This window comes from Gopherus evgoodei, chromosome 11 (genome assembly GCF_007399415.2).
Source record: "Gopherus evgoodei ecotype Sinaloan lineage chromosome 11, rGopEvg1_v1.p, whole genome shotgun sequence".
NCBI lineage: Eukaryota > Metazoa > Chordata > Testudines > Testudinidae > Gopherus > Gopherus evgoodei.
Genome location: NC_044332.1, coordinates 22,210,928 through 22,231,090, shown reverse-complemented (window position 1 = coordinate 22,231,090; position 20,163 = coordinate 22,210,928). Strand labels below are relative to the sequence as shown.

The 20,163-nt window shown below is 41.5% G+C and overlaps 1 protein-coding gene across 5 annotated transcripts in view; it reads left to right on the top strand.

The window, feature by feature from the left end:
• SPATS2L (spermatogenesis associated serine rich 2 like) overlaps positions 1-20,163 on the top strand; it is a 125,294-nt gene that overhangs the window by 5,995 nt on the left and 99,136 nt on the right. Inside the window, exon 1 of one of the 5 annotated variants that reach the window (XM_030579693.1) lies at positions 10,687-10,705. The exons of the other annotated variants lie outside the window; for them this stretch is intronic. The gene's annotated coding sequence lies outside the window, so the exon portion shown is untranslated. Of the gene's footprint in view, positions 1-10,686; positions 10,706-20,163 lie in introns of those variants that run through there. 5 annotated transcript variants of the gene reach the window in all.

Below are 20,163 nucleotides of genomic sequence, written 5' to 3'. Positions count from 1 at the left end.
AGAAAGAATTTACAATATGTATAACACTTCTCTTGTTGATGCGGTGGTCTAAAAGTATGAGCACAACTATAATTTGCCAATATAGTTAAATAATTATACAATCTTAGATTATTAGAGATGCAAATGACCTGTGAGGTCATCCACTTAATCCCACAGAGGCTATTGCAGAGTTGTGTGCTATTTACTGCTGATTAATGGTGAGGCTGATACCTACTTATAATTAGGTTTTTCAGGTCTGAGCCTAAAGTTTATATATTTCCTTTAATGAGTCCAAACCCAAAGCATTTACATTACTGACATGTAATTTTTGTTAAATGAATATCTTCTCTTAAAAATTTTATATATTAAAAAAATCTGCATAACTTTTCTAAACACATTAGACCATAGCCACATTTAATATGTGGCTTACATTTTCACGCATTTAAGTCAGACAAGTTTAATATGTGGATTCCAACAGTGTGTGAAAATGTCAGCAGAGTTCAACATGCTAAATGCTGTTACACACCATGAATGTGATGCTCTCTTGGCTGAAAGTCTGTGGTCTATACTCACTATTGGGAGAACCTATTGGGAAAACCTATAAGTACCAACATTGTATCACTGTTTGGACTCTTCTTTACAATATTTGTGGGGAATAACTCTGTTATGCAGGAATGCTACCCTGTGTAATATTTAAGGTGTAGTTATCTCTGGGACTACAGAGAAGGAGTTGGGAACCGGGGAGGGCCTGTTTGAGGCAGTTTTGAAACTGGATGTACAGTTGCATGTGGATGGTGGAAATGAGTGCTAGGGACCTTCCACAGGTCTGGACGGTTGGTTAAGAATCCGATTTGAACCAGTGAACCTTTGGCAGTTCACTTTTTGCTGATTTAGAGCCCAACTCTTCATTGGTTTACAGCTGCTGGGGCCAACGGGGTGCAGAGTTATGTAAGCAAGCGCAGAATTTAGCCCAGTATCTTCTTTTTCACCATCACTGCACAAACCGTTGTCATCTATTTGTGTACAGGTCTGTCGCATCTTACGCTGGGGTTACATTCTGCAGTCAGCAAGTAAAGCAAAAATCACGTAAAGTCAAAATTACATTGAGTGTAATGGCGGGCGGAATCGCCCGCACTACAGGTACAGTATTAAATTGTAATTTTTCTTTTATTGTTTTTTTTTTGTTTTTGTCGACCATGTAAAGCTGAAATCGTGCATGTTAAATGCCCGTAAGATACAACAGTCCTGTATTACTAAACCTACGAAAGGTCTTTGTAACATGCATCTTTATACACATAATTGATCTTCGATGGACATGCTCATTTAATAGAGTCATTCTTAACAAAACTGTAGGTGTATCAGAAGGTTTTACAAAGGCAGGACAAAAATGGTTTTGTTTGGAAGAAGGGTAAATCTCAATAGGAGCATTGACTTTTTTGCATATAGTAGTGACTGCTAAATCATAAAAAGGGTAACTGTCCAAATACAATATGGTATAGTGGTCATGTGTTGACCTGACAGTGTCTGTTGCAGCAGAAGGGTGCTGGCATATAACGTTGCTCTATTTGCCTAAAAGGGTGTGGGAAAAGTATGGTGCAGTGGGGTCCTGGTTCATGATTGGGGTGTCTAGGTGCTACAATAAAGCAAATAATTATTTATTCTAATAATTTCTTTGGACTTGATTCTCTTCTCACACTGCTGTAAAACAGAAGTGAGTCCATTATCAGTGAAGTAACCTTGGTCTGAAACTGGTGCAAGACCCTGTGACTTTTTTAATGTTTGTGGTAAAGCATGGCTTTTGTTTTTAACAACCTTACATTCTCATGCTAGATTTGATTGACTTCTTGAAAGTTCTAAATGGCTTGTAGTACTTTGTATTGGGTATGCAATACTGTACACTTACTGCAGGTTAGATTCATGTCAGGATAGACTCAGCCCTTGTTATGTCCAAAGTACGTGAAACCACTTACTGCATGAGGTACTTTGGAAGAGACCTGTCAAACTGACGTCCTCTCAGTGTCCTATATATATATATGTATTAGAGATCTCACTACATGGTTCATAAAAGGGATTTGTCTCATTGCCCTTAGCCAAGAATATCATCCAGTAGACACAACTGTGCAGCATACTGTGTATTGTATGCTGCCTATGTTTATGTAGTGTTCAGTGCTGCTCCTTTTGACAGCTGTGGCAGTTTTGCCATTGGCCAATAATCTATAAAGTGCTTTGAGATGGAAGTTGCTTTATGTGTGTGTGTGTGTGTGTGTGTGTGTGTATAAAATAATATAATATGTGTATATATATAAAAAATAAAGCTGCAAAAGCAGGAAATGGTGAATTAACGCAGTCTCAGCATTCTGAATTCACACTGTTATTGCCTACTTTGGCAACCCATGGTACTGTATGCAAATTCAACCATCGATCTTCTACCTTTTGAGAGAGACTGATATGTTACTATTCATTATCCTAACAGGGTGAGCTAAGATTCTTATAACTCATGACTCCCTTGCTTCCTTAGGTTACACTGTGTCTGACCCTTAGCGTTGTTTTGATTCTCTTAATTCATTTCCTTGTAGGAGGCCTCTAACTGCCCTTCAGATGCCTGGTTTTCAGAGCTGCTGAATACCCAAAATTATAACTGAAGTTAATTGGAACAGTGTGTGCTCAGCTCCTCTGAAACTCAGGCCCCACCAAATGGTGGTACTTCCCAAAGCATTTTAATGAGACTTGCCAAAGATCAAAACCAAATTTGTTAAGCCATAGCAAGGGGTTTGTTATATTGAACAAGGATAATTATGCATTTGCAAAGATCTGTTGAACCCTAACAAGGGTAGTTATTCTGCTATTGATTCTTATTAAAAAAGAAATAAACCAATGAAAACTCAACAGTTAATCAGACTCAATAGCATATTTTTATAGCTTGAACATTTTAGAACTTTCATTTTCAAAATAATACTAAAAGGGGGCAGCTTGGTTCATATTGTCAAGTATCAGAGAGGTAGATGTGTTAGTCTGGATCTGTAAAAGCAGCAAAGAATCCTGTGGCACCTTATAGACTAACAGACGTTTTGGAGCATGAGCTTTCTTGAGTGAATACCCCCTTCGTCAGATGCATCTGACGAAGTGGGTAGTCACCCACGAAGGCTCATGCTCCAAAACGTCTGTTAGTCTATAAGGTGCCACAGGATTCTTTCCTGCTTGGTTCATGTTAAATACTCAATGACTGCAAATTCTATAAAAATTAAGCCAAGATTACTGTAGAGTATGGCAAAAAAGGAACAATTTATGCCATGGTATAGGCCTCAGTCCTGGATTGAACTCCAAGCAGACAGACCTCAGCGCCTGTGTAGATCTTGCTGCAGCATCACGGCCCATTTTGGCTGCTGAAGTCTTCAGAAATGGCTTAACAGGTAAAAATCATCTTGTGGCTTGATGGTAAGTGTGGCCTAGTAGATAGTGCACTGGACTGGGACTTGGGAGATCTAGCTTCTAGTCCCAACTCTACCACTTGCCTGTGGATTATCTTGAGCCAGTCATTTCACTTTCCTGTGCCTCAATTTCCCTGTCTGTAAAATGGAGGAAATGATACTAACCTTCCTCCATAAATCACTTTCTGATCTAATGTTAGATATTATCATTATTATTATTCACTACCATGCAAAGAGACCAGGGTTAGAGTGCAGTCTTTGTCTCTTGCACTATACGTCAGGAATGCTGTGGAGAGAATACAGTGGGCAAGCACAGGTCAGAGAGCCTTGCTGAGCTGTATCCCTTCTGGATGGACTATAAAGGGAATCATATCCAGCAGTCTTCAGACACTAGGATGGTGGCACCAGCAATGATTTGGCGAGTGTTCTGTGAGCATTGGAAGGGGGAGCTCTCGTAAATTGAATTAAAAGTTAAGTAATAGAAAGAATGGGACATGGAGGAGTTCTGGGGGGTGTGTGTGTGACATGCTCCCAAAATATTAAAATACAACATTCGGGATTTTAGTGGCGATGCAGAAATGGATATTTGCTGCTGTAATAAAAAAAAATACTGTGCATTACTGTAAGAGATGGCCATGAACCCAAAGAAGTGAGGACGTTTGGAATCATATCTGCCATAGGAACCCTAAACAAGCTTTTTTATACTTCCCAGTTACAGCACATGTGGTACACAGGAGTTCAAAGAACTGTGTATGCCATGTATGCTGTAATGCAGGGATGCTGCATGGCTGAGAAAGTTGTGCTTTTCTCAGTGCTGACTTGCTGTGCTTTCTGTGTATGTCAGAATTTCGGTGCTATTTTAACAGAGCTTTTGTGTGTAGGTTTCTTTTGTTGTCAACAGTGTAGTGACAGTGCATATCAAATATGTGTTCTTAGGGCTTGTTTCTGCATTGATGTAAATGAGAGCAGAATCTGGACCAAATTTTTGACTTTTTCCAACTATATTCCCCCCAGAATCCAAACACGGCTTTGTCTATATTAAGGACTATCTGCCTTCACCTAGAATTTAGGAAATCAAATGAAAAAAAATTATATCCCCTTTAACCTCAAAATGACTAAACCAATCTATACAATTTAAAAAAATGCATCCAGGCTGATAACTTGTATGCCAAGCTTCAGCCTCCTGTGATGTGATATGAATGAGCTATAGCAACTCCTTGAAATTAGAACTCAGCAAGAGAAATGCTGACAAATCCTAACTTTTGCATGTTAGAAGCAAGACTATAATATTAGTGTGATTACTGACAGATGTGAGCATTCCTCAGTGGGCAACATAAAGAATTTCAGTACATTGAACTCCCAAAGATTTATTCACCAGATGACAGGCTCTCAAAATAGAATCACTCATACCCAGAACGCTCCTTTCAGCAGTTCTTGTAAATAGCCCATTCAATGTGCCATTCCATTTTGTATGCAAAATGCATATAAAATATTACGGCCAAGATAGGTGCTTCATGACTGAAAACTTGCATGTATTTCTGGTAAGTGTTGTGTTTACAGTAACTTTTTCACATAATTAAATATGTGGAAATTCCACTCTGTTGTGTAGGAACTGTTTTCCCAGTTCATAGGTTTTATTCTCTTGTGTAAATCACTAAAGATTACTTGGCTGAGCAGCTCTCCATTGAAATGTCACTGATCAGCACTGGTTAGACAACCAAGTCTGCTTTTCCCTCTTTAGGTCTTAGGCTTTATCTTGGTATTCAGGCTTTTGAATTCTTGTTATGAAAAATGTGCATTATCTTTCAGCCTTCCATGAGTATGATACCATAGTAGCAACATTTAGATCCAAGTGGCAGCATAAGGAGAAGAAGCACCTTTTCAAGAGGCTTGGTCTCACACAAATACCAGATTTATGAGAGACTCTGGGATCTGTGGATATCAGCTAGTAGCAGTTTTAGAAACCCATTGGACATTCTGCTTTGGTAGAATGCCATGTTCTGTCTTGGTTCCGCTTCAAATGTTCAGATATAATTAAAATTTTAAGGCTTTCCTTAAATTTGTCTGAATCCTATGCTTAACTCTTTGTTAACCTGCACGCTATCTTAGCTGCAGAAAGGCTTAGCAGTAGCTTTCCTTTTGTTCCTCTTTTGCTGCCGTTATTTTCTTCCACTGATAGTGATTGTAGATCACACTTCTCTCTGCTCCCTATTAGTGCTCTCATAATGGCTCTCCTAAGTTTCTTTCAAGTGGTTTAGACAGTTCTGTTGTGACGGGAGATACCCCTGTTCCTTAGGACCTCCCCGCCTCCCATTCATTCTCTGTTACTGGAAATTCTAACAAAGGTCATAGAGAACTTGTTTGCTTGCTTGCTTGTTTGCTTGTGGTGTTTCTTCACACACACTGAAAAAAACACACCTTTAAAAAAAATCTGTACTTTTCACTAAAAAAATAGTTTTATTTTCCCCTTTTGACAAAATTGGAAAATGAAAAATGTAGTAATTTAGCTTTATTTGGAGGGGGGTTTCTTCTTGGTTTATCATTTTTTCTCCCCCCACTTTCTCTTCCTCTCCCCTACCCCCTGTTTGTCAGTGGCAAAAAAGGGGGATTAGTAGGACAGAAAAAATGAAGCATTTACTGAAAATTTTCAAATGCCTGAAAAATCATTCTTTTTCCATACTTGTGAAACAAAAATTAATTTGACATTTTCAAAATTTCTCATGTTTAAATTTTTCCATTTGTGACCAGTTCTCTAACCTGGGAGTTGCATCCCTCAGGGGATTCGTAAACAGTTTTGAGGGAGTCAGTCATGACAGTTCTCCCTTTCTTAATAGCTGGATGGGAATGGGGATTGCAAAACTTTTTTCTGTTGTAACATGGGGCCATGGCATGGAAAACCACTCCTCACACATTTATTTCTAGATTAATTTTTGTTTTCTTAAACAACAGATAAAATATACTGTGTAAGGATGAAATACAATATCATTATAAACTAAATTTATATCAATATATAACAGTATTTTTGTTTAAGATGTCTATCTGATTTGCATAAAACTATAAACACTCTAAAAATACAACCTTGCAAAATTCCACTCAGGATTTTTGTTGTTTTTGTTTTGTTTTGTTTTTTGTGGAGGATGAATGATAATAGTCGGGAGAATAGTTTTTGTGAATGGAGTAGTGAAGTTTTATGACAGTTTTGGAAGGATGAATATAAACCGCAATATTTTTACAAATTGAGATTGTATCAAATATAACCTTAAACGTACTGTAACATTTCAATGCCTCTCGTACTTTCATATATTGAAAGTTTGCACAAAAGGTCTGTCAAACTCAGGCCTAGTGTGGTTTAGTGGAGGGTTCTGGACTGGGAGTCAGGAGACCTCTAAGTTCTCTTCCCAACTTTGCCAATGAGCTGCTGCATGACATAGGACAAGTCACTTCACCTTGTGCCTCTATGTGTTTGTAGATCAGGATCGCGCTAAGGAACTGTTAGTGCATGGCAGCATGGTCCACAAAAACATTTAGAACATAAGAATGGCCATATTTGATCAGACCAATGGTCCATCTAGCCCAGTATCCTGTCTTCTGAGAGTGGCCAGTGCAGGTGCTTCAGAAGGAATGAACACAGTATGGCAACCTTCAAGTGATCCATTCCCTCTCCACTTACTGCATAGCACCTAGTGCAGGGGAGATTTACTTCCCAGCTTGGTGTGAATAAGTCACAGATGATAACTGTATAACACATAGAAACTTTATAGGGGAAAAGATCTGGATAAAGGTTGATCTGCTGTACCTCTCTCTGTATACTAGGCCATAGTTATTAGTTAGATTACTTCACCAGAGGTACTTAAAGAGATCTGGCCAGCTGGGCATCTTTACACTTTCAAGTGTACAATTTATTCTGTCAAGGTTTTAGTATATCACTTGGTTCTCAGCCTGGCTGTTCAGGTAGCTCCCTGCCAGAATTCAGCTTGATACTCGTTGCCAACCATTTTATATAGATGATCATGAATGAGGCTCTGTTTTAGGTCAGATCCTTTAATACAATCTTGACAGTAGGTCTATATTTAAGTTCTCTGTATTATTATGCTGGAGGATAAAACTTGCCCTCTGCAACCTACATGCCAGAGTATGTTTGCTTTTCCTCTTTGAACCATATGCCAAATGTTCAAAAGCCAACATGGTGTAACTCATTTTATCATGAATCTGCCAGTTGGCTGTAAGGTTTATCTGCAGTATCTGTATTGTGAATTTTCTGAAATGACATTTCTCTCTTTCAAAACAGCATGTTGTTGCTTCATCATCTCTTCTGAAGGCTTGATTCTGTCAGGCACTGGTCACTCTTGACTGCCTGATAAATTTAAGATCAATCCCTCCGTTTGTATAGCATGATTTTACCCAGTGCCTCTGTGTCATGGATTTTTCCCCTCTGCACTTCTCATAAGAAGTTCCACCAAAAAGAGACTTAGTAAGATATTTATCACTGGATTCTGCTGTCTCAGCCCTTTGCCAGAAATGGATATTACTGTACTGCCTTTGTATGTTTATCTTGGCAAAGACCAGAACTTTGTCTTGTGATGCAGATTTATTGCTGAATACATCTCAGTCACAGCAACAATATATTTCATGTGTAAAGTTTGTTATATATCATTGTATTTTTGCTCCAAAAATGTAGTTTGTTTTTCTAATAGCAAATTCTAGATTTTCTGAAAGAGTATTTTCTGGAAGAGTATTCTGAATCAGCACTGCAATGAAAGAAAAGGCAAGCAACTGTTACCCTTTTGCTACAGACATTTCCTCTGCTGAATGGCTACCAAAAAGAAAGAAAAAATACTTTGGCTATTGCCCAGTTGTGCCTCCTGAGCCCAATCCTGCAACCCTTATTTATGGGAGTAATACTTACTCCTGTAAAGAGTCCCATTGAAGTCAGTGGTACTGCTAACATGAATAAAGACTCAGGGGGTAAGTGTGTTAGTCTGTATCTACAAAAACAACAGGGAGTCTGGTGGTACCTTTAAGACTAACAGATTTATTTGGGCATAAGCTTTCGTGGGTAAAAATTTGAAAAAGTGGGTTTTTTACCCACAAAAGCTTATGCCCAAATAAATCTGTTAGTCTTTAAGGTGCCACCAGACTCCCTGTTGTCTTTATGAATAAAGACTATTTGTTTAAGGTGTGTAGAATCAGGCCCTTTACTTATAAATACAAGTACAGTCAATGGGGCTGAAAAGGATATTGACCCAACAGTTGATCCTTGTGTGGATATCTCAAGGATGGTCTTTTCATAATGAGTAATGGAATCCTGTTGTTATAAAGAATGATTTGGGCAACTCCCATTGGGATTATTGTACCCAAATAATTACTACATCCAGATCCATGACTAGACTCAGATACACCATACTTGTTGTTGACTTTGAGCACCTGGTAATATGCACTTACTACTGCCTTTTTATTTGAGGATCTTAGGTTACGTCTATACTGCAGATGGGAACCTGCCTCCGAGCCTGTGTATACAGACTGACGTTAGTTCTGCTTGAGCTAGCATTGAATAGCAGTGTGCGCATAGCAGCACAGGCAGCAGCTCGGGCTAACCACCAGAGCTCAGACTTAGGGGGTCAGATGGGCTTGGACTCAGGCAGCGAGCCTGAGCCACCAACTGTGCTGCAAAAATGTCCTTACTGCTATTTTTAGTCCACTAGCTCGAGCTAGTGTTAGTCTGTCTACCCAGATGACATCATCTGTGCCGTGCCCCCAGCTAGTCCTTCACGCCCATGCTCCAACTTTGGGAAACACTTGTGTAGATTTTCATCATGTGATGCTTCCTCACCTTTCTTACATGTTTAATGAGCAATGAAATACTTAACAGTGGTGATATTTAAGGTATCATCATTGGCATCTGAGTTAGGATAAAAAAGTATAGCGCAGTCCATCCCTCAGAACATGTTTCAGGCTCTCTGCAAACTCAGGTAGATATCTTTGCTTCAGTTACACTCAGGTCACATTTTGAAGGTTTCCTTCGCAACAGTAACAGGTAGAGACTTACTCTTCTAAAAAAATGAAAGATCAGACTCTGGAGAATAATTGATAGATCTGGTTGTGCCCTCCCAGAGGGGCATGTCTCCCATTTTGGAAAACACTTCAGTAGGGCAAACCACGTAGGAAACAACTCAGCCTAGTACATGAACCTATTTAGCTCTGAATAGACACTAAGAGCTGCTTTACTTTATGTCAGGGACTGCCCCTCTAGCTGACTGGCCCCACTGGCCATGTGAAAACTAGAAAAAAAGTTATGTTCTTAATTTTAGTGAATATGTATTAAAATCCTAGTGTAGACAAGTAAGTTGTAGGGGACCTGAAGTACACCTGGGATTTCACACAGGATTTTAATACGGGTTTATTACCATGTTAAAAAACATACCTTTTTATACTAAAAGAAAAGCCCACCTCAGCAAGGTCATGCAGATTGCTTAATACCACTGACTGAAATGAGCACAGCTCATATGCAGTGCAGAATCCAAGCTAGAAGTCACATATCAGTTAAAATAACTTGTAGAGTCCCCTGTTGAAGCCTCTAGAGTTGTAAGCAGTGCAGGCTGATTACAGCCAGTTTTATTTTTTATCCTCTTCCCCTTTTTTCTGAAAAACAAACAAACAGAACCACTAGGAAATTAAATTAAAAATAAATAACTTAAATGCAGTGTTGAGCTTGCAGGATTAAATGGGCAGAAGTCAGGAAATTCCAAAAGATAAGGTTGCATTGGCAATGGCAGCTCAGCCACGTTGCATACATGTAGCATTTTCCATTCAGCTTGCCCTTGTTAACTGTAACATAACTTTTTTTTTTTTAGCATACCATAAAATATGCAGAATATGTCATGGGGGTATGTGCACATTGCTGGATCAAAGCCACGCAGAACAGAAGTGCCAAGTCATATGTCAGTTGCTGGGCACAGCAGTAAATATACATGTGTTCCTAAAAAAATAAATAAATGCTTAAATTCTGAATAAATTACCAGTGTAAAAGGTACTGGTTTGCAGACCCTGGGCCAAATTCAGATCTCCTTTAGACTGGGGTAAATGTGATTTTATTGGAATAACTCCAGATTTACAACAAAGTAGATGAATTTAGCTCGATGTCATCCAAACTCACAATTTTAAAAAAGAATTTATTTTTTCATTCTGTTTCCCTTCCAAATACATATGTTATCCAACCAATGCCATTTGTGGAAGAGTGAGAACAGTGATTCTACTTACTACCAGGCAAAAAAAGCTTGAAGAACATCTCAAAAGAAATGGTAAATTCCAAAGTTAAAGTTTGCTCCCAACTTTATTTGTTTATAATTCTCATGAAATTGCTGCTTTAATGCACAAATTATTATTTCATAGAGCCTTCTCTCTTTGGATTTAGAGAGCTACGTGTGATTCCTTTTGTAATGTGAAATACTGACCACATGGGAATGAGTTTTCTCATTACACGCATGATTACGTCAACTGAAGGTCTCTCTGGTAATTTTGCTCCTTCTCTATACGACAAACATCAGTCTAATGCTATCGTTACATGTGTAAATTGAATTCAGTATCATTTCTCTATACAATCATCACACAGTTCCATTACAACCCCATTCTTAGAATTTGTATGCAAGAATGAGAGTTTTTTTGTCTTCTAAATGGAGTGTTTAATAAAGACCAGTATGCTCAGGGCTTTATATCAGAGGGAAAATTTGTAAACCAGAGAGCTTCATGATATAAAAACCCAAGCACAGAAACACACTGTTCAGAAAAAAATACAGTGAGCAAACAGTGATCTGCCTTTGCATGAGTGCATGGAATGGGAAGGTGTGCAAGGGCAGATCACAACAGCAGTCTCTGAGAATGCTCAGTTCTGCCTCCTTCCAGAGAACACATCACCCAAACAGGGGTGAGGCCATGCCCCATTCTCCACTACACTGGCCCATGGACCCAAGCTGGTGTACTGTTGGAAATAATATGCACCACTCCTGTGGATGGTGTACAGCGATAATTCCCCTCCCCCTGCACGCCCTGGGAGAGATTGTCTGCTCCATTAGGCTTTGTGCCTGATTATGCAATTATATAGGAGAACTTAGTGTGGATGGAAGGTGCTGACTTGACATCCATGGGGTCTGAAGTCTCCTCTTGACCAGCAGAACAAGCACAGCAAAGGCTGCCTCAGTACAAATTCCCCAAACCACCCTGTCCGTGCATCTCAGTGTGACGTGGAAGGACCGGTGTTGCTAGGGGTGACCAGGGGAGCCAAAGCTGTGAATCGGATTGCCAGTCCCCTCAGCTATCCAGTACTCACCATATCTGTAATATTTTCTATATCTTCGAGGGTTTTTTAACAACAGATGTATGCCCATTACATTTAGCTGCTGTATTTCCCTCTGCTAAATTGCACCACAAACTCAGTATATAATGTGTTAGTATCTTTTGCATCACACATTATTTGTTGTACATGTGATACACACTTTGCTTTGTCTCCTAAAATTCCAGCTAATGCTTAGTTAAAACACTTTACATGTTCAGACATATGTTTTCTGTTTAGCGTTTGTTTTGATTAGTAATTCATTTTATCTTTAAAAAAAGGAAAATCACTGTTTATAAAGTTGTATCCTGACATCAAAGGATCTTCTGACTTTGCCTGCCATACTGTTTAAGGTACAGTGGAGTGATTTTAAAACAAACAAATAAAAAAGCCTATTGGGATAATTGTTAAGGAAATCTCTAGTTTGTTGTTTGGGCAGCTGACAAAGTCAGTATGTAAATTCTGGCAGCCCTTTCCGACCAACAGAGTGGGGGCACAACCAGGGCCGGCTCGAGGTCCCAGCATGCCAAGCGCATGCTTGGGGCAGCATGCTGGGGTGGGGGCGCTCTGCCGGTTGCCGGGAGGGTGGCAGGTGGCTCTGGTGGACCTCCCGCAGGCATGCCTGCGGAGTGTCCGCTGGTCCCGCAACTCCGGTGGAGCATCCACAGGCACGCCTGCGGGAGGTCCACCGGAGCCGCGGGACCAGCGGACCCTCCGCAGGGACGCCTGCAGGAGCTCCACCGGAGCCATGGGACCGGTGAGCGGCAGAGTGCCCCCCGTGGCGTGCCGCCATGCTTGGGGCGGAGAAATGGCTAGAGCCGGCCCTGGGCACAACTGGTTCCATTTGGGAAAGATACGAAATAAAACTTACTTCAGAAACTCCTGTTATTCTGTTGGGAGGCCAGGGACAGATTAAGTGGAGGACTTGCCAGTTGAAAATAGTTGCAATTGCATTGTTAACCATGAATCAGATAACTCCAGTTCTTAATCATAGTAGATGTAAAATGCTTGATTGTTCTGGCTTGCTAGAGATGGATGGGGTGACAGTTTGTGCCCAGAATAATGCCACTGCGGGTATTTGTTGGAACACACTTTAACTTTTTTTGATGATCCTTTCTTAGAAATAATTTAAAATAATTATTAGATTACATTCCGTGCAAGTTAACGCATCCAATAAAATTTATATGGGCCCATTCTAGGGATTTTCTGATTACACCGTGGAGCGTTTTTTTAACATAGGTCATAGAAATCCATTTTAACTGTGAACCATGACACTTCTCTTGACATTTATTTGGCCACACTTGACATATTGGGATTTAAACCAGACCTATAGATTAAAAGAATTAGGGCCTGATCCTGAAAGGTGCTGTGTACCCTCAGCTCTCTGTGAAGTCAGTAAGAATTGGGGGCACACTGCACCTCTCAGCATGGAGCACTGGGTGGCTAATATGGGTACCCAAGGGTTGTCTTAACTAGCTCTCCAAGGCTCTGTGGTGTTGCTTGATTACAGTCAATCCCACAACTTTCAGATAAAGTAGAGTAAATGTAAATACTGATTTCTTTTTATGGGCTGGGCTACTTGTACAGATCCAAACAAAACCAAACCATTCATTCTTGCAGCTTCTGTAATAGCCTTCTCTTTTTGCCTCAAGTACTGCATTGGGGTAGTAAGATAAGCTTTCTTTCAAGATATATTTTCCAATATATTATATTATCTATGTGTAGAAGCAGTTTCTAGGCCTCTTTGCAGCTTACTAGGCTCCTCTGCTGACACACTCTGAATTCAGGTACTGGAATCTTACATAAAGATACAAACTGTGCTGGTTCATACTGGGAGGTGGCTCTAGTTACCTCCCAATCACCATGTAAAAAGAGTGGAGTGTCTTTCTGAGGCAGCCACAGCTGGAAACTTAAAATGAGTTTTGCTTTGTTATTTTAGTTACTGATAAAGCCATACCCCTGGAAAGGGGTGAATATATGTGTATACTGTGTTTGGAGCAGGGAGGGCGATGTATATGCTTTAACTGCTGTGGATGTGCTCTGGCATATCTGGGATAGTAACAGTAATTATTAATGATACTGTGCCATTTTATGTAGCCTCCACCCCAGCATTTCAAAGCACTTTACAAATATTAATAAACGTAACTTCACAGTATTAGACGGAACCATTCAGAAGTGTGGTCTTCTGTATTCTTTGCAGAAATTCTCACCTCGGATCAAGTTAGCAGATCTTGATTCAGCCATATGGTGTGTAGGCATCACCAATATGAACACAGTGTAGACACTTACCTAGGGCTTGTCTAGACAATGCCATAGTCCACATTAGAGGGGGGTAAATTCTAGTGTAGGCAAGTGTGTTGTATACTAACTGGCCCATGTGGACCCTGCTGGCTTGCACTAAAAGTTCCCTAGTACACGTTAATGTAGCCCTGTTTCAAACAGAACTCTGCAAGTAGGCTGCAAGAGGTAACTGCTCTAAGACATGTGATAGTGCATACATTGATATGATTTATACATGGTTTTATTTTTAAAAAATTTGCCAAAGAATGCTGCTTCTCTGGAAGCTCAATACATGACCAGATTTCTTGGTGAGGAGAAAAAGAGTGATTTACATGCATCTGGAAGAGATGGGGAATTAGTCTGTCCCATCAGGTTATTAATAATACACCTGTAATGGATGCCAAAAAAAACCCTGGCTGTATTTTCTGCAACAAACAGAAAACAGGCTAAACTGCTTTTAGATAGCAAGTAAGAATGATTTACTGTTAAATATTAAGTGCTTAACCATGTAATGGTGAACTTCTGTTGTCATGTGGCTCACAGATGTCCCTGTTAAGGGTCCAATCCAAGTCCCAATGGTGTCATCAGGAGTTGGATTGGGTCCTAAATACCCTGAGAAGAAAAAAATACTGGCACCAAATCCACAGAGAAAAAGGAATGAGATAATGACTAAATATTGGGGTGGGGGAAAAGAGTGTTTACAGGATGTTTGTGTTTTCTAAACACATGGCACTTTTGAATGAGTTTGGGGCCCAGTCCTGAAGTCCTAATTCATACAGAACTTCTGGTCAGTCAGTGGGAGGTTGAGTATAAGATAGCAGAACTGGACTCTTAGCATTCATGCCCTTGAAGAGCTACATGTCACAGTAAATATGTTGCTGCACGTTTATTCTTCTAACTGTGTTATTTCATGATGGACCTGAAACAGTGTCAACTATGTGCCTGATTGCATGGCGTGCTCTTTGCTAAAGGCTCATACAGAATAATTTGCTTTTTCTTTCCAACAGGTCTCCTGCATTTTAAAACATGCTGGCAAAAGGAAGTCAGAATGTTGCCTGATTGTAAATTGTTCTTTATTTATCATAATTCCAGTATGGATTAGTACTGAATATAGATGTTTCCCGCTAGGCAAAATTCTGGCTTATTTGTAAGAGCTAGTCAAATCCTGCAAGCTTTATGCAGTTGTTTCTCAGTACTGAAGTCCAGTTGCCTGAGTCAGGTGCAGAGCTTATCATTTTGGTTTAGTAGTGGATAGAGGATGATTACAGTTCTGATGCTCAGTAAATCCCCTTTCTCCCCTTAGTGAAAATATGTAACTCTCTTACAGTAAGGAAAAATGTACATTATAAATCCGTGCATGATCTGTCCTCAGAGGGTGAGATCCTGCAGGATGCTGACTCTCTTCTTCTTCTCCTGTTGTCTTTAATGGGAGCTGAAAGCACCCTGCACCTCACTGGATCAACAGTCACTCATTCTGGATTAGTAGTAAATACATCCTGAGCACAAATTTATAGGATGCTCCTACTGAAGGCAATGAGAGTCTGGCCATTGATTTGGAGCCCAGTCCTGATAGATGCTGAGCATCTCCTGCTCCTGTTGACTACATCAGAAGTTGCAGGTGCTCATTATCTCTGTCAGTATCAGGTCCTTCGTTCACCAGAACTCACCTGCTTCCCCATGACAGTGAGTATCCACAAAGAAGGGTCTCCTGGGTGTTCAATTTTATAGATTTATAGGGGCCAGTGTGACCCTCTCATCTGACCTCCAGCATAATACAGGCTATAGAATTTCACCATGTGATTCCTGCACAAACCCATAACTTCTGGTTGCACTAGAGCACACCATTTGGAAAGGCATCCGGTCTTGATTTGTGTGTGTGTGTGTAATGACTATGTCTCTATATTATTTTCCCTTTTAAAATTATATATATTATAGAGACATAGTCTAAAGAACTGTAATAAATTGAAATAATAATGGCAGGCTCTGACTAATGGGCAACAATCCACCTGAGCTTTCCCCCAATGAAAGCACTCTGGCTCTCCAGTCAAATACTTTCTCCCATCTTCCCAGTCTCAAGACAGACTTATTCTCAACTCCCCTATCCTGAACTCCATGACAGCCTTCCTCTGGGTTATAACCAAGTGTTAGTGCCAATTATACATAGGCTTGACAACTAGGGAGAATATGGAGCCATGCTATGTCCCACGTCCTGCTGACTGGATGAGCCATCCTTTTCCACTGGCACTCAAAATCATAAACAAAACCTCACTTGCTCTGCCCTGCAGAACCTCTATCTGTGGCCTACATGACCAATAGCACCGATAGTTTCTTCTGTGTATTGGGTGAAGTCACAGATGTAGTATCAAACTTCCCAGAAGGAAGTGATGCTTAAAAATAGAGAGAGCCATGAGCCTCCACTTCTGTCCTCACTGTGTCTGGCATCAATAAGGTCTAGCTCTGCCTCTTCTCTTCTATCCAGCCATCTCCCTGTTCTTTTTACTATGCATGTGGCTTTAGGACAGCACTGCATCTTGCCTTAAAAGCTCCATGGGCATTGACCAGACAGTAGCAGAATTATTTTGGGGGAGTTCTGTGGCCTATATTATACAGGAGGTCAGACTAGATGTTTGCAATGGCCTTAGAATCTATGAAAGCCATGTTTACAACAAATTGCTGGCTACAGCCTCTCTAGCCCTCTCCAATGCATTGAAAGCAGGAGGTGGGAACATCATGTGAGGGACTACAGTGCAGCTCCCCAAAGGTCACTTCTGCACTTTGGTGGCCAGAAGAGGTGTAGAGAACAGCGAGAGAGGATTTTCAAGGCTGCTGCTGGCACTGGGCTCTTTGTGAGTGCAGGATATGTCCTCCAAGCATTAACTATAAATTTGCTACTATGTTTAAAGCTTCCATTCTTTCCTAGAGAGTAAAAGAGCATATTCCTACTGTAGAGTCTTTTTCGGTTTGAAAATGTGAAGTCGCTTCTAAATTTGATCTTTCTTTATGATGGGAAGTTGCCTAAAACATTTTCATTCTAAAGCTACACCATTTTCTTTGATAATAAAAATGAAATGAGCTTCCCTTTTAAGTTGTACCTTTACTCTTGACTTCCTCTCTTCTTTCTCCAGTCATCATTTCTTGTATAGTGTTCTCTTTGATTATCTGCCATTGAACATTTAGAGAGAACAAAATGGTGAGTCAGGAAGGTAGTTATATTAGGGAGAAAAGTCTCATATGAATCCTATTTATTTTTCAGAGGAATACATCTCATTTTGTCAAACTTGACATACACCTCTACCCCACTATAACATGGTCATGGAGAGCCAAAAATCCCTACCACGTTATAGCTGAAACCCCGTTATATTGGGGTAGGGGCAGCAGGGCTCCAGTGGTGATTTAAAGGGCCCTGGACTCCCTGCAGCAGCCAGAGTGCTGGACCCTTTAAATCACCGGCAAGTCCCGCTGCTGCAGCCCCGGAGTAGCGGGGGCAGGGCCCTGGTGGTGATTTAAAGAGCTCTGGGCTCCAGCCGCTGTGGGGAGCCCCAGGCCCTTTAAACTGCTGGTGGAGCCCCGCTGCCACAGCCCCGGGGTAGGGGCGGCAGGGCTCCAGTGGTGATTTATAGGGCCCTGGACTCCCTGCAGCAGCCAGAGTGCTGGACCCTTTAAATCACCGGCAAGTCCCGCTGCTGCAGCCCCGGAGTAGCGGGGGCAGGGCCCTGGCGGTGATTTAAAGAGCTCTGGGCTCCAGCCGCTGCAGTGGAGCCCTGCTGCTGCAGACCCAGGATAGGGGTGGCAGGGCTCCAGCGAGTTTTAAAGGGCCCGGGGGTCCCCGCAGCAGCCGGAGTCCCGGGCCCTTTAAATCACTGGCGAGCCCTGCTGCTGCAGCCCCAGGGTAGTGGCAGCAGGGCTCAAATGGTGATTTAAAGAGCTCCATGCTCCAGCCACTGCGAGGAGCCTGGGCCCTTTAAAGTGCTGCCTGAGCCCTACTGTCGCAGCCCTGAGGTAGTGGCGGCAGGGTCCCCGCAGTGATTTAAAGGGCCTAGGGCTCTCCGCAGCAGCCGGAGCCCTGGATCCTTTAAAGTGCCGCCAGAGCCCTGCTGCTACTTAGCTATACACGAACCCGTGTTATATTGGGTCACGTTATAGTGGGGTGGAGGTGTATGTGGTATCGTTCAGGGAGAAAATTTTTGCAATATCCATAAAACTTTACTTTTGTGCAAACTTTAAATATGGTATCTAGCTTTTTGGTTTAAAATCACGTTCACCATTTTAGAGCGACGCGAGTCCAGAAGATAAGGAGATTCGTGACTTTGAATTATTTTTGTACTAGTCCTCTAATTTACAAATAGCCCACTTCTGTGAGAAACCTCAAGGGACAAGAGTTGAAATTCTGACTTGAATCACTTCATGAATCCTGTGCACTCATGAGTGCTCCTTGAGAACAAGCACATGAGATTATTTGTAACTTTCTAACCCAAACCATTCCTGAAATACAATAGGAAAAAGACAGTGAGAACAATTGGCCGATTAGACAGACCCATTCATTTTTCTAAGTCAAGGAACTTGTCTGATGGCTTGTTGGATTTATTTTGAATTTTTCACAAACATTCTCCTGATCTTAGAGTAAGCAATATTTAGACTGAGAGGAGCCTTCCTCCCCTTCTCCCCCCCACAGATTTAGGGTTAGGAGGGAGAGGGAATCAAAACTGGGGCTTAGAATATAAAATGTCTTACAACCATGACTACAGAACCATTGATATGACTCTGGGGCTATGTCTACATTGGACGCCACTAGTGGTGCCGTGTAGCTACTCACTGCAGTGACAAACAATACTGTGGTGTGTAGCTACAAGTGGCAATAAAAGGCTCTGGCAGGGAGAAAGCAACAGAGAAAGGCTGGGCAGCAGGGAGCTGCCAGAGTCTTTCCCCGCTGCCTCTCCACTGCTTGAGCCTTTCGCCGCTGCCAAAGTCTGTCCTGCGGTGGGAAAGACTCCAGCAGTGGGTCGCTGCACTGCTAAAAATAGTAGTATAAACGGGGGAGGCACTGCTTGGGCACGTTGAGCACCATGAAGGCTATATACCCTGGGGGTTCAGGCGTGTCTGTACACATGTAAGCAATGGCCCACATTCTGCACTGCTATTTATACCTCTACTAGGGGCTGTGCAGTGTATGTACTGTACGCTCATTGAAAGGAGTGTGCAGTGTAGACATACCCAAATCCTCCAACATGCAGTGCCTGTAATTGTGCACTATTACCCTCTGTGTAAGACGAGTACTAAAATAACCAGCACAGTACATGCCAATCAGTAGAATGGCAAAGAGAAGTTACATATGCTGACTGTGAATCTCTAGTCCAGTAAACCTTTAGGTATGTCTGTTTGGACTCAGATTGTGCCAGGGCTCCATTCAGGCACTCAAATGAGGAAGAGGACACGAGGAACCTTCTCCATTCTCCCCACCTCCATCCATGTTCCTTGAGTGGAGGCCTGGACTATTCCCTCCCAGCACCAAAGTGGCAGAGGGGAGGTGGGGCCATAGCATTTGCCCCCTCTCATACACCTCCCAGAGCTTTCTGGAGGCACAAAGTGGAGCATTCTGCACCCTTCTCAGGGCTACAGAAATAGGCACACTCCCCTTGTGGGCCTGGAGTCTCTGTGTGGCTCCCCTAATACTCAGTGCCTACCATGCACAATTGACTCCTGAAGAGCTTTATTACACTGTAACAAGCTTAACGACTTTCATATTTCCTCAGTGAAGCATCGGACTCTGAAGCATTCCACTCCTCCACTAGACTTTGAATGTAATTGTGATCTAAGATTCAGCTAACCATGCAAAGTATGTGTTTAGATTGTAAAAGACCCTTCCAATTTAACCTGCAGAAAATCTTTGCAGGGGCAGTAACTCAGTGAGAACCATGCTATTTTGTTTGCTGGAGAAATTAACTTTGCATCCTGCTTTGAAAGAAAAACTGCGGCTTAGGTGGGACTCATGTCCTACTGTAGCACTCCTACAGGGCTCTCTGGGGCCTTTGTGAAAAATGGATTGTTTCCTGTGTATAAAAAGGGTGGAATATGAGAACAGTCGTATATTCCCATTCTGTAATAAAGAGTGAGTATTACGTATTATCAAAGGAAAAATGAGTCCAGGAAGAC